Raw genomic sequence first — 17348 nt, 5'->3', positions numbered from 1 at the left:
CAAGTTTGACTACCTGTTTCAGAAAGCGAGGGAGAAGCCAGTCTTTGAAAACTGGCATTTCAATGGATCACCAATGTTTCTCAACGTTTATAAGACAGTTGTTGAATCCTCATCCATCCTTCTTAATGGTGCCTCTAGGAACTGTTTTATTGGGGTGGACAGAGGCAGGGCATGAGCAGTTATGAAGTGGAACTCTAAATACCCAGATCGTTAGAAATAGTAGTCCTACGGGAGGTCATGTTGCTTTTTCAATGTCAAGGCCCTTCCGCAAAGATGTTCAGACAACACCCAGGATAAAGAAAGTAGATTCAAACCAGTGAAAATAATTTTCAGTTTGCTGCAGAAACATCTCGATACATAAAATTGCGTCTCATAGAATTGAAAAGAACAAAGGAGTATTTTTTTGTTTTTATAAAAGGGAAAGTAAATGCCATGTTAAAATTGCCTCCTAGCCTTCAAACTTAGACCTTCTACTTCCACCTTCCATAAAGTGGTGTCTTAGTATATAAGCATTAACTCAATAAATTCAGCAATAATCATGCTTCATAAGGGGGGAAAATGGTTTAGATAATTCCTTCCACCACACTCCACTAAATCAGTGCTGTTCTGGAATGATGTTCTAGATTGTCGAGTAGGGTGTCAAATACAGAAAGAGGCACATATCCTTATTTGGAATTAAAAATAAAAACACCTGGGAATACTGGATCTACTGTCCTGGAACAATGAAGATCAGTCTTCACAGTGGCCTTGAACCTTTCTGACTCTTTTTCAATGTGATTTTCATTGTGTAGCTTTTAAATCTCACATGCTTACTTTAAAATTGTATATTTCAGAAAGATGTAGTCCTACCATACGGCACCCAAAATGATATTCTAAAGGTCAAGTTGGACTCTATGTCTCCTAATCAACGCTTTCTCATTCGTTCATTCCATAGGTATTTAATGGACACCTCCTCTTCTGTCACAGGCGCTGAAAATGCAACAGTAAATGAAATAGAAAAGACTCTGTCTCTCACTGAACTTTGATCCCAGTGGAGGAAGGCAGAAGAAGAATAAATAAACACATACATAACCAAGATGATGTCATGCAGTAGAAAGCACTAAGAAGAAAACAAAACAGTGATAGGAAAGAAATAGCTGAATCAATTTCAGACTGAGCTGCAAGAGGTGTCCTTTCTGAGAAGGATAGATTTGAACTGGGATTTAATTGATGGTTGGTGGGAATGTCTGAGGAAGAGGGTAGTAAAGGTATTAATTATTGCAATAGCCCCAGGGCAAGCAGGAGCTGGGCTTGTTTGAGGAACAGATGGAAGATGAGCAGAATTGAAGCTTCAGAAGCATTAGCTACTGGGAAATGCTTTCTCAGCATGTAAAAACACTACTTGATCCGATGCTGCCCAACTTTCCCATCCCATCTCTCAACACTTCTCTTTAACGCTATCCTCTAGACTTGCTGAATTGCTTGGAGACACTGGCATGTATGTACCAGACTGTTCACGTCTCCATTTATTAGTACACACTGTTCTCCCTGTCTGAAATATGCTTCTCCACTTTGTCATCTGGTGAATCTTATTCATCTTTCAAGATAAATCTTCCCTTGATCCCTGTGGAATTGCAGACACGGAATGATTAACTGCCTGAATTATCCAGACCTCTATTGCTGTCAAAATGGGGTGTCACTTCTTTTAGAGCCTATATTCTAATTGAGTATTTTACTCTTTTACTCTAGTTTGACCTGTCATCAAATTCAGCGCATGTTAGGTTGCAGACTCCAGAAAAACTTGCACCTTTCCTGTGTCTAGTGCAGAAATATAAGTCTGCCCTCAATAAATGAATCAATCCTTCCTTCTCTTTTTTTTACCCCTCTCTCCCTGTTTCCCTCCCTCCCTCCCGCCTTTCCTTCCTTCCAGTTCATTTTAACTTAATTTAGGAATAATCCCTGATACCTCCTTTTTCCTCATCCCGGGCAGTCACGTTATCAGAAAATCTGAAACCGTACCCTATTATCAGGCTCTGACCTGACAGCACATGCTTCATCTACACCCCTCTACAAACACATGTTATACCATCCTCCCCCTCAGCAGATGTTATCCTGGCAGTCTGGCCTCCTTGCTCCTTCTTATGAACCAAGAAATTTCTCACAAGGGCCTTTATATTGTTGCCTCTTCAATCCTCCTGGAGAGACTGTCGCAGGCCACCTCGTCTCGTGTAGTACACCTCCTCAGAATCGTTATCACATTACCATTTATTTCTTTCATAAGATTGATCAAAATATTAGATTTCCTGCTTGTGTACTTGTCTGTTGTCCACCCTCCCTCATTTCGAGGATGGGCAGCTTGCATGCTTTATTCACCATTGCATCCCAGAACCCAGCATAACATTTGGCACAGGTACAGATTGAACAAGTGAATGAATGAATGAATGAATGAATGAATGAACGAACGAACATGTACGTGACTACCTGTAATGTGCCGGACGCTATGTAAGGTAACAGGAATGCAAAAAAATTAATTCATGGCCTTTGGCACTGAGGCCCTCTTTCCTTCCTTGTTTAAGTCTTGCTTTTCTTCCTTTCTTCTATTCCCATGCATTTTTTGAGATGTTGTTTGGTGCAGTGAGTTAGAACCCTGTGATAATAATGCCTCAGAGCAGAAGTCCTGGTCTCATCTGGAGGAGAACCAGTTATCTGTGTCCTTAAAAGATCCCTTAACCTCAGGTACTTATTTTGCAGTCACCTGGGTTTGATAATAAGATGGTGTGAATGGGTTAGATCAAATATATCCCTTAAATAGCACTCATGACAGGATATTGTGGTTGATGGTTTAAATACCCACCTCTACTAGACTATGAGATACTCATTGGCAAGCACTACATCGTATTATTTTTTTCCCTACTCTTTCTCTAGTACCACCGTTGGTGTGCTAATAATTTTCCCCCCTAAAACAATAATGACAACAACTATGGCACCTACTTAATTGATTTTCTGAGCATCTAGGAAGCTCTAGAGATTATGTTGGCTATCTTCTAATATTTCAGATGAGAAAAATGATGAAAAGGATTATGTTCAAAGTACACAGCAGAGACAAAGCTGTGATTTGGGTCTGTGACTCTAAGGCTTGTCTGCTTTTCTAGTTCAAAGTTGCGCCTTTACCTGAGAGAAATGACCATTCTTGGGAATCACGCTGGGTTGATTAAATCTCTGCTCTCACGGTGCAAGGCAGCAAACAGATTAGAAATGAGTGCTGAGTTGGCATAGGGAGCTGATATTTCATCTACAGAAGACTCAAGGCATATGCCAATCTGACAGCAAGGAAATCCTGCATACTCTGAGACTGGCGATGGTGACGAGGGGCTGAGACCTGTCACTCAATTGGTCTATAGGTGATACTGGAGAAAAACATCCCCTCTGGAGGCTGGTCCACTTGCAGTGACCATTAAGGATTAGACCTGAGAGCAACTTGAAGGCAGACAGCGCAGCCACCCTTTCCTACACTTAGGTCCCCACAGTTAATCATTTTCCAAGAATTAGCATATAGCATGTCATGGTTAATTTTATGTGTCAACTTGACTGGGCCAGAGAGCGCCTATAGCTGTCTAAACATTATTTCTGGGTGTGTCTGTGATGGTATTTTAGGAAGAGATTAGCATCTGAATTGAAAGACTGAGTAAAGGAGAGTGTACTCCCCAATGTGGGTGGGCGTTGATCTGTTGAGGCCCCCGGATAGAACAAAAAGACACAGGCCGGGAGAATTCTCTTTCTGCCTGACTGCTGAGAGGAGACACTGGGCTTCCACCCTCCACTGGAACTTACACGGAGTCATCATGCTCCTGGTTCTTGGGCTTTCAGACTCGGGCTGGAAGTATATCACTGGCTTTCCTGGGTCTCCAGCTTACAGACAGCAGAATGTGGGACTTCTCATCTTCCATCATCGTGTGAGACGATTCTCGATAATCAAATTTATGATTGTTTCTGTTTCTCTGGAGAACCCTGAGTACCCATAGCAGTTCTAATTCTTGGATAACCACTAAGCCTTATAAGGGATATATGTTAACGTGAACGCTCAATGAACTAGAACGCTCCGATTTCTAGATTCTTGGAAAAGTCCTTACTTAATTGCCTTGATCTCCTTAAAATATTCAGGACGCCAAGAGAAAAAAGAAAGAAGCCATAACTAGTCAGGAGGCCACCACTGACTGAACACCTCTGTTGGGAGGACCGCCTTCCAAGAGCAGTGTGATGCTCATGGACGTCTTAATTTCTTCTGTAGCATTTTGGGGAAGCGATTTCTCACCCAAACTTGAATGTCAGTTCGCTATCGGGCTTATTGTGTTACTACAGTGTTTCCTCAGTCAGATCTCTATATCTCAACAACCCATATTCACCTTTTATTATCTGGGCTGCCGATATCCTCCCAGGCCTTTCATGAAGCCTTTTTGATTGTTTTACTATAGTTACACACAAAGACCAGACAGCAAGATTGTGGAGATTTTCCACGTGGTCTGGGCAATCCTTCCTTTTTGAAATCTGTTGTGTTAGCCCAAACAACGTGCAGGGGAGCCAAAACTCACACATTACACAAAATGTAAAAAGAAATTAAAAAGCAACTTTATTCTTTGTAACAGATTCTGTCTTGCTCTGGGCCCCCATTTCTGTTGACAGAGGGAAATGGGTATTTAGCACTGAAATGTACCATTCCCTTCTCATTTAAAACAGTCTCTTTCCTGTTCTGTTACTTTCCTCTTATTTGGATAAATACTCTGTAGATTCAAAGCTCAAATTTCCTATTAAGTGTATTTTTCTCTTCTCTCAAGAAGTCTTTTCTGTCAAGAAGTGTCCTTGGCCGTATGCTGAGTTCTTTCTACTCACTGCTTGCAATAATGCTGTATGTTCAAACCTGCAAGATGTACTTTTACTATATAAAGGGAGATGCTTCAATCTGAAAATCTCTTTTTCCCACACAACAGAACCTGATTGCAAGGCTTTTGTCTTTTTTAAACCTTTATGTCTTATTCTGGAAGTCAAACGTTAAATATTGACTACTTTTCCTTTTCCCTTCTATTATCCTGATCTTTCTGGGGACAAATCGATCCTGTAATTGTGCAGAGGAAGAAAGACCAGGAGGAGAAAACTCCCAACAAGATCTTTAAAAATTCTGTTCAAAATGGAAAAACATCATTTATAAAATTTCCCAAAGTGAATAGTTAATTGTATACCTTTTGTAATTCACCCATTTCACTTGACCATGTCAATTATACCCAAACCCTTCAAAGTAAAATGAATTTCCTCCATGACTCTAAACTCAATGCAATTCAAATTAGTCTCATGCAGTGACAATCAACAAGTATTACTGACTGTCTGCCATGTGCCAGGCTCTGGACTAGGCTGTGGGGAGACTGATTAAGGAGGTGCTTCTGTCTTCTTTGAGTAGCTCACATCCTACGAACAAACAAGACTTGGAAATAAATAAGTTACTTCAAATTAAGAAAAAACAACAACACAATTCAGTATGATCATTTTAAAGAATATAGACAAGGCCACTGAAGAAATCTTTTGCTTCTGTAACAAAATATACTGGTGTGGCACAGAGGTGGAGTGTACCACTGAGAGCAAGCAATTTCTAAGATGGATCGTAAAGGATAACTCATTAAATGAGCAGGAAGGGGGCGTCATTCCAGGCAGAGGGGACCGTATATACAAAAAGGACCAATGCATGTGTTGGATGAAGAAACATTTGACTCGATTCACCACATGTGCTCACAAAGGGCAAGTAATTTTTTATGCACTGGTGAGATGCTGAGATGCCGACCATTTACAGAGCACAAAACCCAGTTCTTTTTCTCAGAACACCCACCCTGGGCGCAAGAGAGGGGAGACAGATTAGGTTAATAATTAAACTTGAGACAACCAGAGCATCTGTGGGAAAATAAAGGAAGGAAGGCTGGGTTAGGCATTGCATTTTCTAGGTCAACTGTTAAGACAGCTCGTACCTTTCCTAGATCACTGGGTCATACGACTTGGAAGGCAGGTTGGAATAAACTGACCTCCTGTAGAGGAAGCACTGCTTACTGGGGAATAGTCCAGTGAGAGACAATCAGAGAGGCTTAAACAGCACAATCGAAGGGTGTTTGGCACAGCTCCTCTCTAGCCAGTTTTTCTAATATCCTGATTTTGTGAGCCATCATGTCTCTTCACCATTTAATGACGTACTGATTTTTTTTTTAAGCAAAGACAACTTAAGAAGATGGATGTGTGCTGCTGAACTAAAGAATTAATCAACCTTAAGGAGAAGAATCATTTATGAACATCTCAGTCATTAGAAAACCACTAATTTGGCATCTGTGATCACTTTGACTTTGGTATCCACGCTCTGTAAAGACAGCATTCAAAAATGTATACATTGTAGCCTTGGGTATAAAAAATGTACTATAGTCAAGAATAATTTAGTGGTAGAGCAAGAACTAGATTCTGGACCTCCTATTTCCCAATCTAGTACTTTGTTTCTAGTTGATATTTTAAGATGTTCTGAAAACAAACAAACAAAAACTTCCTGCATTTCTGTATAATTGTTCCATACCTGCTATTTGTACAAGGGGAAATAAAATAATAGTTATTATTTGTATATAATGTCTATGTTACAAGTACTTATGTAAATATCTTACATATATAAAGTCAGTCTTCAGAAGAACTTTATAAGGCATGAACTATTATCCTCATTTTAAAAGTGACTCAGTTGAGGCCTGGAAAAGGTAAGACTCTTAGCTAAGGTTATTCAGCTGCTAAATAGTTGAGCCTGGGCTAAAAGCCTGGACATACCCCTCCAAAGCACTGTAATATAGTATTATTTTCATGCTCTTGTGGCAACTGAGTATAGAATTCGGAAATTTAGGGAGAAAATATCTCTGACGAATGATATACTATTAGAAAGTACCTTGGCTTATTTAGCGGTGCAGGAAGACAGAGATCCCAAGGTCTCTAGAATTTGAATAAGAGACAGGCTAGGGTCCTGGAGGTCCTGAAGGGACTCTATATTAATAGATGGAAATCATCACTGGGAGGAAGTGGAATCCATCCCAGAGTCCCCCTGCAGAGTTCTAAGGGTGTCAACTGGGCCCTGGGTGGGTACTGAACTGGGGGGCAGAGGATGAGCTTGGTGCCCTAGAATTTTAGGAAGACAGACCACTGGACTTGAAACCCAATTGTGGGCTACAAAAGAATGGATGTTGTGGACTCACTAGACGGAGAAAGAGAATTGAGGGAAGTAAGAAAGTTTGCAAGTGTGTAAAGATAGAGATTGGCTGATTTTGTGGTGGGTAGTATGCGTTCATGGGGGAATGGGCTGATTTAGTGGTGGGTAATACGAGTTCATGGGGGAACGTGCCCAGGGAAATGGGTTTTCATCAAAGCCCAAATCAATATTGTATAACATCAACTGAAGAGGTCTTGGTGTTAGAGCCAGGGCCTGATGTTGAAGAGGGGGGTGCAAATTCAGAGGACTTGGGCAGGCTAATACTTTGGCACTCCTTCAACAATACAGTTGTCACGTATTTATTCAAAGTTCATGTTGGGAGACTCAGCCCCAATCTTACATAGCCACTCAGCAACAAAAAGGCCCATGCTTCACCAAGGTCATGGTCATTACAGAGCAGTGAAGACACCATCTTTTTGGATTTGAACGCAGAGCGCAGTAAGTTTGCAATTCCTCTTACACCTCATGAAGCTTACTAAATTCTTCTTTCCAACCTTGTACAGCATGCTCAGAGAAATAGTGAAATGAATACAGTTCTCTCTATTCGGTGACATTTCCCATGAGGTTGAAAGCCCCCTTAAGATTGGAGCTTCCAGAAAGTGCTCAGCTAGTTTTCTGCTAAATACAACTCTCAGACGGCAGGTTCTAGGTGTGGATATGTCCGGAAATATCCATGTGAGGTAGGCGATTTGTTTCTCTTGCACGGGCCCAGCTACCTTATCCATAAAGCGAGGCTACTGAAAGAAGCCAGGTACAAAAGAGCACATAACGTATGATACTATTCATATGACATATCCAGAAAGACAAATCCATGCAAATAGAAAATAGATTCATTCTTGTCAGGGGCTGGAGGAAGGGGAGAATAAGTGACGTTTAATAGGTATGGACTTCCTTTTCAGGGTGATAAAAATGTGTTGTGTTAGTGGTGATGGTTGCACAGACTATGTGAATATACCGTGTTTCCCCGAAAATAAGACCTAGCTGGACCATCAGCTCTAACACGTCTTTTGGAGCAAAAATTAATATAAGACCCGGTCTTATTTTACTATAATATGAGACTGGGTCTTTATAATATAATATAATGTAATATAATTTAATATAATATTACATAATATAATATAATATTACATAATATAATATAACATAATATTACATAATATAATATAATATAAATGTAATGTAATATAATACAATATAACATAATGTAATACTGGGTCTTATATTAATTTTAGCTCCAAAAGATGCATGAGAGCTGATGGTCCGGCTAGGTCTTATTTTCGGGGAAACACAGTACTAAAAACAATTAGATTGTACAAATTAAAAGTGAATTTTATGGTATGTGCATTATATTTCCATTAAAGAAGATATGAAGGACTTTTCTAGTACTGACATTTTACATATTTTTACTAACGAATTTTTAAAATTTTACTATTCTTATGATTTTACTGCATTCAACCTGGAACATAGCAGAACGTTAAAAAAAAGATATATATCTCCTGGTTCAGCATTGTATTTGCTTGGAGGCTGCCAGCCACAATTTTCGATGCTTCATCCAATCGCTGGCTTTCTGACCAGTGAGAACTTGATAATTATCGGCCAATTCGCAAGATGGCCAAGTTCGGGAACAAGGGAAGACATTCTCCTGGATTTGGGCCTTAAGACATGAAAGCTAAGTGTATTTATCTCAGGGACGTGAGTCCCATTTCAGTGAGCAGTTTGAACTTGAATTGGAGTGATTTGGCTAAGATACAAACAGCCCACATTATATGCAAATTCCCCAAGCATCTGAACACAATCACATACACAGTTGGAAGAAAGTGAAACAAAATCTATATATAACTGCACAATCACTTATGCTGCTAAAAATACTCCCTTTCAAGACACATCTTTTTTTTCCAGTGGTTGGAAAATAACTATGCACTAGGCCCTTGGTGGCCCTAACGATCAATTGTAAAATTATGGCATAAAATTTTAATCTGCTGTTTTTTCCCCTCTGAGTAATTGATTGTGGAAAACCGAGAAACAGAGCCCATCTCCTGTTTCCAGGCCTTTGCACAAAAGTGATCATTTTCAACACCTGCTTTGGTCTTGAAAATTGTTAAATTCAGGCCTATGGATGGTGACGCATGATTTCTGGCTGAGCTTATGTCTTGTGGATCCTGCCATGTAGATGGAGGCCGCGAGATTTTACTGGTTGTTTTTTGATCATCATCCATAACTGGAATTGCTACAGTTCAGGGAAGAGGCTGCGTGTTCCCCTCAGAGCTCCACACCGCTAATGAGGTTCAGTACTGAGAACGAGAAGGCAAAGGGAATGCCCCGCTTTTTATCTTCTTAACACTCCCCACGCCCATTGGGCTTTATAGTCCTTCTCTGGTGATGGAGGCAATCAGAACAACTTTACGGCTTATAAAGATGTTTTCTATGATGTTTTTCAAGGAATGCTGGTATATATGAGATTTCGGAAATGCATGTACTCTTGGAAAAGCATACTTCCTTGTCAGAAAACAAAACAAAACTAAACTAAGCACACAACCCAGAAAAGCCTTTATAAGGTTTCCTGGGAGCCTTGAAGCCTGTGGAAGGGCAGGTAGTGGCAGGTGGTTGGGCAATGGTGGTGGGCAGGGGTTAGCATGTACATTAGCATATTCAAGACCCTAACAAGCCTGCAGGACACTGGTTTGCCAAGAAATTCTGCTCGAGAAAGTGACCTACAGTTTAAAAATCTTAACTCTTATCCTGGTATTTAATGCCTATAAAGATGCTTAAACTTATGTTTCTTACTTTATCACACACTTTTGTATAAGAATCATTTTCAGACTCCATAGATCTCACTTTCTGTGGAACAGTTTCCTAGAAATTGAAAAATAATTGTCTTCCGTGTCTCTTCTGGCTATTCTTACCTACACTCCTAACTTGAGGACTATATATAAAGCCTCATTTTCTGAATAATTCAGCTTAATTACATCTACATACAGCCAACACACACTCCCCCATCTCTGCGATCTAACACAACAAAGTTTAATTCTTCCTCACATCACAATCCGATGTGGGCTGGGTGTCTGTCTTGCAAAGAGGAATTAGGGATTCAAGTTCCTTTTACCACTTGGTTCCACCAACATGGGCCACTTTCACTTCCAGCATCATGGGTGGAATGGGAGGGCAGACTGAGGTTCTCATGGAGATTTTCAGGACAGAGGTTGTAAAATTCCCCTAGTCTGGGAAGGTGAAGGGACTTCCTGTTTCGGCTCTGACTTTGCTCTCTTGTGTAGGCGCTCCCTTGTCCTTCTAGCCCATGTCTGTGGCTCTACCCTTGGGGACTTCTTCTTGTTCAGGAATCTGTTGGGGGACATCTGAAGCGGGTGTTGAAGAGCATACCAATTTTAGGGCTTTGAGGATTGGTGCCTGCTTGTGATTTGTTAGGCTCCCAAAAGTTGCCTCAAGTTCTTTTTTTTTTTTAATTTCAGGCATACAAAACAATGCAATAGTTAGACATTTCACCCCTCACAGAGTGATAACCTCCCTCCCCCAATCTATTGCCCCGCTGGTATGGTATTACCAGTTCCATCGACTCTATTGTCTATGTCATACTCCATATCCCGTGACTATATATATTGAATTATAACTGACATACAATATTATTCAACTTCAGCTTCAGGTGCACAGTGCAGTGGTCTACCTTATGACCCAGCAATTCCACTCTTAGGTATCTATCCAGAGAAATCCCAGACGTTAATTAAAAAAAAAAAATGCACCCCTATGTTTATCGCAGTGCTATTTACAATAGCCAAGACTTGGAAACAACCAAAATGCCCATCAGTAGATGACTGGATTAAGAAACTGTGGTACATTTGTACAATGGAGTATTACTCAGCTATAAAGAAGAATGAAATTTTGCCTCAACTTTTAAAGTTAGAAGACTTATTGAATGCGTTTGTAATTTCTTTGGCAAAATAATTCTTTCACCAGTTTAATAGCTTCTAATATCTATACTTCCCAGGCAGATCCACGTCTCGTACCCTAAATCCTTTCCTACACCTAGTTCTCAGGCCTGTTTTATTTCTTTGCATCTTCACCCCCTCATCTCAAGTGAAACTACCACGAGGCTCTCAGGTTTAGATTGGGTTTATTGAATTGGGATTGATCAATTACTTCATCTAATGGAGGAGTTTTTGGGAGTCTTTGCATTCCAAAGTATTTAAAAATCTTCTATCTTACTTTTGAGGGTCTAGAATCTGTTAACTTTTCCAACTCTGTAAAGACCTTGAATTTCTAGACGTACTCAATTCTCTTTCATTTCTGCCTTCAAAGTATCTAATTCTCCTGTGATCTCATATTTTATAATATCTTGCCAAAGGCAGCCATTGGTAGCCAATGCACTAACTACTAACTAAGTCTCTGCTTTCCATGCTTTTCTGTTAGAGCTGCTGGTTGACTAGGCATGTGATCTGTATCCCAAATAACCACAGGCAGCAATTGCAGTTGCAGTTTTTTGCAATTGCATCATGTGGAGGGCTACCCTTCCGGCCCTCTGTATTAGCTTTCTCGATGCCTGTCTCTCAGTGCTTAACAAATGGCCATTTGTTTTAGCCTTTTGCTATGGCAGTGCCCCACTTCAAAGTACTGATTTCTGCATGAAGTTACATGAGCAGCGATCCATCCTGAAATCTCACGACTTAGTACACCAAAAAGTTCAATTCTTGCTAATGTCAGAACTTGTTACAGACTGGATGACTTTCCTAGGTTTTCCTCAGAGAGAAGGATCCAGGATTTTTCCTCCACGTGACTGCCATCTCTGTGTCCTTTTGATTCTGCCACGTGGGCAAGGGAGAGAGCATTGATGGAGGAGATTTTTAAGGCTTGGAAGTGGTGCATACCACTTCTGCTCACATTCCATTGGCCAGAAGTAGTCATAGGGCCAAAAAAGATTCTAGGGAATGCAATCGTGCTCTATTTTGGGGAAAAGGATGAGAGATTGGGGAGTATCTAGTTGCTTGCTTGTATACTCCCAAATATATGTCTCTCTAAGCTAGATTCTTTTCCTGAATTGAAAATAGACAGTAAGTAACAGCTAAGATTTACATGACATTTCGGTTTACAAGGTGCTCACCCATTTATTATATTCTTTGATCCTGAAAGCATCCTTGTGTGATATGTACTGTTATTTCTCCACTGAGACAAATAACTCATGAGTCTAATCTTTTAATATTTATCAAGCTTCTACTGTATGCTAAATACTCTACTAGGCATTAGCGACAAAAAGGTGACTCAGAATCAGTCTCTGTTCTATTGCTTATGCTCAATGTAAGAAACAGATATTAATTGAACAATTGGAGTGATGAAAATACTTTAAAAAATTAGATTATGGTGATGGTTATACAACTCTAAATATACCAAAATTATTAAATTTTATACTTCACATGAGTGAATTTTATGGTATGTAGATTATGTCTTGTGTAGCTGTCAAAAAAATTGCATGCAGGAAAAAAAATACAAGACTAATTTACCCATGCCTAATGAGTCCTATAGACTGTAAATACTTCAAACAATCAAAAGAGTGAAGAAGCACTAGGCTTTTCAATTAGGTCTTCAGTCAATTTCCCTAGACTTTTTTTTTCTTTGATACATAAGAAAATGTAAAGAGATGATATTTAAAAGGAAAATCCATGCCAACTCATTGACTTTTTATTTTTAAGTTTTGCCCTATTCTTGGGGAAAATCATGTTCATGATACAATAGAAGCCACATTTTCCCTTAATGACTTCTTCTGAAACAAAAACAAGTATCGGTACAGTGTAATATCTATTGTTTTTCTTAAGTGAGACAACAGACGTTGAAAATAAAAATGAAACACAATATCCAAAAACACAAGCTAAACTGAGGGGTGCAAAGAAAGTTTCCTAGGAGAACTCCAAACCTAATATGAATTGGAATTAATAAGGAAAGAAAGAAGGAAGAAAAAGATTCTGAATAGAAGGGATGTGTATACAAAGGAGTTATTAGGATACGAAGAGGTGGCCTGTGAAGCCAGAGAATGGAGCATAAGCAAAATTCAGGGTGGAAGGTCCAGGAAGACCTAGGTTATATCAATTCTGTAAGCCAAATTAAATTTTTCATTGTGCCCACCCACTTTCCCCCATAAACAGTGGGAGACTATTGTAGATTTTTAAGGTGCAAAGGCAAGGTTAATTTGGGGAAGAATATAGTATATGTATACGGATTTCTTTTCCGGTAAAGACTCCATCTCTATTTACTTAAATTCAGCTTCAAGTGGTTGAGTTGGGATCTTGAACTTAAGTCACCTGACTATAGAGGCCACTAGATAATATAAAGTGTAGTTGGGATAAACCAAGTCTGCTAAGCTGGCCCCTATGGAAGCCCTTGGTCAGGCCTGTGCTACCAGGGTGCTGAATATTCCTGGTAATGCAGAAATGTATTCAAAAGTATATAACCATAATGCAGGTCAGATTTCCTTATTGTATCAGCAACCTAGATATTTGAGAATTGAGGCTGCTTCCACCAAAAGGGAGGGAGTGGAAGGTTTTGAGGTATAATGAGAAAGGATCCCTCACCCAGCATGGACTGTTCAACCATGAACTTGGGTACATCTCTGAGGAACAAGAGTGGCATTAGAGCTGTGAGTCTGCCCACTGGTGTATTCATTTCCGTATATCCTTTTCAGTGCTTGTTTGCTAGTTCAATATTAAACCAAAGCACAAGTAACCTTTCCAAATCTACATCTCTATTCTAGCCATGACTGACAGGTAACCTCTTCAAATGGCATGGCCATATGTGACATTTTCTGCTGGCACCAATTCTGAAAGCAGTGCCCATGCTCGCTCAGTTGACTTTCACCCTTGATCCCGGCCAGTCTTCAACCCGGGAACAGCCTTTGTAAATCAGCTTAGCTCAACCTGACTGTGACGTTGGAGCATAGATTGGTTATTTGATAAGAGATTCTACCTTCATTCCCTCCAAAGACCCAAGGATGGACTAGGGAGAGGCCTCTGACATAGTGGGTAGGATGGGCAGAACAATTTAAGATGAGTGCAGGGGAATAATGGAAATAATGTATTGGCCGAAAGCCCTGTGGAACTTCTCTGAATTGAGATCTTGTACTAAGACATACAGGAGAGGGGGTTTCCCACTCTACCTCAACAATCCTGGGAAATTCTCCAAAACTGCCCAGTCGCTTTATACCTGCTTCATAACTGAGGCCCGTGAGCATGGGAACCATTTTTCCTTCCTAGCAGTTCAGTGAAGATGACAAGTAAAGATGTCTTCTACTTATAAAGATCCTATAGTAGTTACTGAGTTTAGAACATTACACATGTGATCATATTTCATTCTCGTAACAAAGCTGTGTGACTGTCTTCATTTTATAAATGAGAAGCTTGGATGTCAGGGCCAGTGAATTAACATCACAAAGGTTATGCAAGTGAAAAGTGGCAGAATGGAGATTTAAACCTGGATAATTCTAACACAGCAGCATTTGCTCCTTACTTAAATATGAAATACCGACCCTCCTTACATACATTTTGATAAATGGAAAACCTTGAAAAAAGCAAGTTGTATGTGTCTTGCCAAGAACATAGTGCTAACTAGAGTCAGAGCTGGGCTTCAGTAAATATCTGTTGAGTTGTCTCTTCTTGCATAAACCCTTTTGAGTGCTTTGGGAGCAGGAGAAAAATATGCAAAGTGAGGGGGTAATTACCTCATTAAAACTGTTGCAATTTAAGCACAAAAGAACAGGGATAATTTGTAAGCAAACATATCAGAACTTATTGATAGCAGTGAGAGCCAAATCCTCATCGAACAAGTCCTCTTGGAAAGATTCCCACTTAGCCCAGAAGTGTGGAGAGGCAACAGAAAATAAGCATGGACTCTGAAATAGAATGACCTATGTGGAACCCCAGCTCCACAACTTTTCAACTGGTCAACTTTGGGCAAATGTTTTTCTCTCTGAATCGGAGTCCAGTGAAAGATCTAAGTGCCATACTCAGAAATGTTCTTTATGGTAATGCCTCTGATGATTTTTTTTTTCCTCTTCCTCTCACTCTCTTTCTCTCTCTGCATTCCTGTCCTTCCTCCTTTCCTATCTTTCAGTCATGAGTATGATTGAGAGAACTTTTCCTGCCTCATCTCCCCTGGTATGTTATGCCATGATGATACTGATCGCTTTCTAGTGTGATGGTGGTTTTCACTTCTGTGCCTACTTGGCTTCCTTTGGCGGGAAATCTTATCTAGCTTTTACTTCTTATTGCTTTCATGAGATTTTACTCCTCCTTCAAGGTCTAATAGAAGTATCATTTCTTCATTGCCATATTCTCTATTTCTTCTTTCCTTCTACTCCAAATAGAATTGATTGTTTCTCTCTTCTATTGCTTTGCCCCAACCATATTCTCTCTGTATCTTTATGGTCAAAGATTCCAGCTTTGGACCACTCCATGCCTACATTTGGTATTTCATATCTGATCATCTCTGGTTCATTGATGGAGCAGAAATGTCTTGAGACATTTTATATGAAGGGTTGAGGCACCTCCTGGAAGAGAATTCATTCTACTAAGGAATCCAGGGAAAAGAATCTGGTTTTAGCCTTTGGAAACAAGGAAACCAGTGTGGTGTCTACCACTAGGACTTACCCAACCCCTTTCCCTTATCCCTGTCCCACCCATTCTTTGGCCTGAGGACTGAATTTAATCAAAGATAGATTTCATCTTTGCAAGACCATATTGACTCTTTGAGGCTGCCTGGAATAATGGGTTAAGAAGTGTTTTGCATCTATAGCCAGGCTCAGTGAAAAGGAGTCTCGTGAATGATGTCGGCCAGGGTCTTAGAAATTGAGAGCGGCTATACATATATGCATACTTACCAACCAGGAACCAGATGATTTCTAAATCCACGTCTAGTCCTGAAAGTTCATGACTAAGATCTAATCAAATCTGACCTCTACTTAATGCTTCACAAATTATTCATTGGTCTACATTTATGAAGATCAGTGTCCATGAAGTAGTAATGAATGGAGATTTCGGGGTGATGGATGTTGCATAAACCAACTTTGTTCTTTTGCTGCATCCACATTTAGCACTTCATAGAACAGGCTTATTAACGGAGCCATCTAATGTCATTATTTTTTATTATGCCTGATGAAATACTATCTGCTTCATTTTGGTTTAATTTGAGAGATACTGGAGTCTGTTCCATGGACAAAACGCTAAGGAGACACTGACGAATAACACTGGTACCTTCATGAAATGTGTTCTCTAGCCTTTTCAGTAACACAGACACGAAAGCAAGTGCATAAGATATAAGGTGAGGTATGCTATCCTAGATGTATCCACCACTACGTCTCAAACTTTTCCAGCAAAATTGAAGAAAATAATTTTGCCTACATCAAAAAATCTGAAGCCATGATCCACAACAACCGTACAAGTAAATTGTTTGTAAGGACTTTTGTTTGATATTTTAAGAAAAAAAAATTTTAAATGCTACAAAATAGTATATCTGTTTAGTGTCCCCCTCCCCCTTTTCAAATCTTCAAATAATTGGTGAGCAAACACCTGTGCCAGTTTTGCCACATGGATTCTTGGGACCTTCATGTGCCAATAGGGGTATGTAGACCCAGTTCAGGAAGCAAAGATAATTTCAGAGGAGAAAGATTAGGGAGGGTGTGAGGAAGATGTTTTTAGTTTTGTTTTGCAAGAGGAAATAAGGAAAAGCTTTACAGCTGAGGTCAGACTTGAGTAGAGAGCAGAAAAGGTAATTCATTCAGAAAACAAGAGCTTGTGTAAAGGATGGAAGTATTAAACGGCACGGCTTACCCAGGAAGCTGCAAATAGTTCTATACTGTAGGATATGTAGTTTCCAGATTAAATATGACATGAATACTGCTAGAGAGAAAGGGAGGGGCCTATAGGTACAACAAGCAATTCTGTTAGAAACATTCTGTTCTTTCTAAATATGTATTTTTCCTTAAGTTTCTAATTGCTCTTTTCCTTCTTGCTTAACTTCCCACTCACAGGCCAAAAAGCAGATCAAGTGGAAGTGATTTTTTCTTTACTTTTTTTTTTTTTTTTTGTACTTCATTCATAAACTGTACTTC

This window comes from Rhinolophus hipposideros, assembly GCF_964194185.1.
Source record: "Rhinolophus hipposideros genome assembly, chromosome: 13".
Lineage (NCBI taxonomy): Eukaryota > Metazoa > Chordata > Mammalia > Chiroptera > Rhinolophidae > Rhinolophus > Rhinolophus hipposideros.
This window is presented reverse-complemented; position numbering follows the sequence as displayed.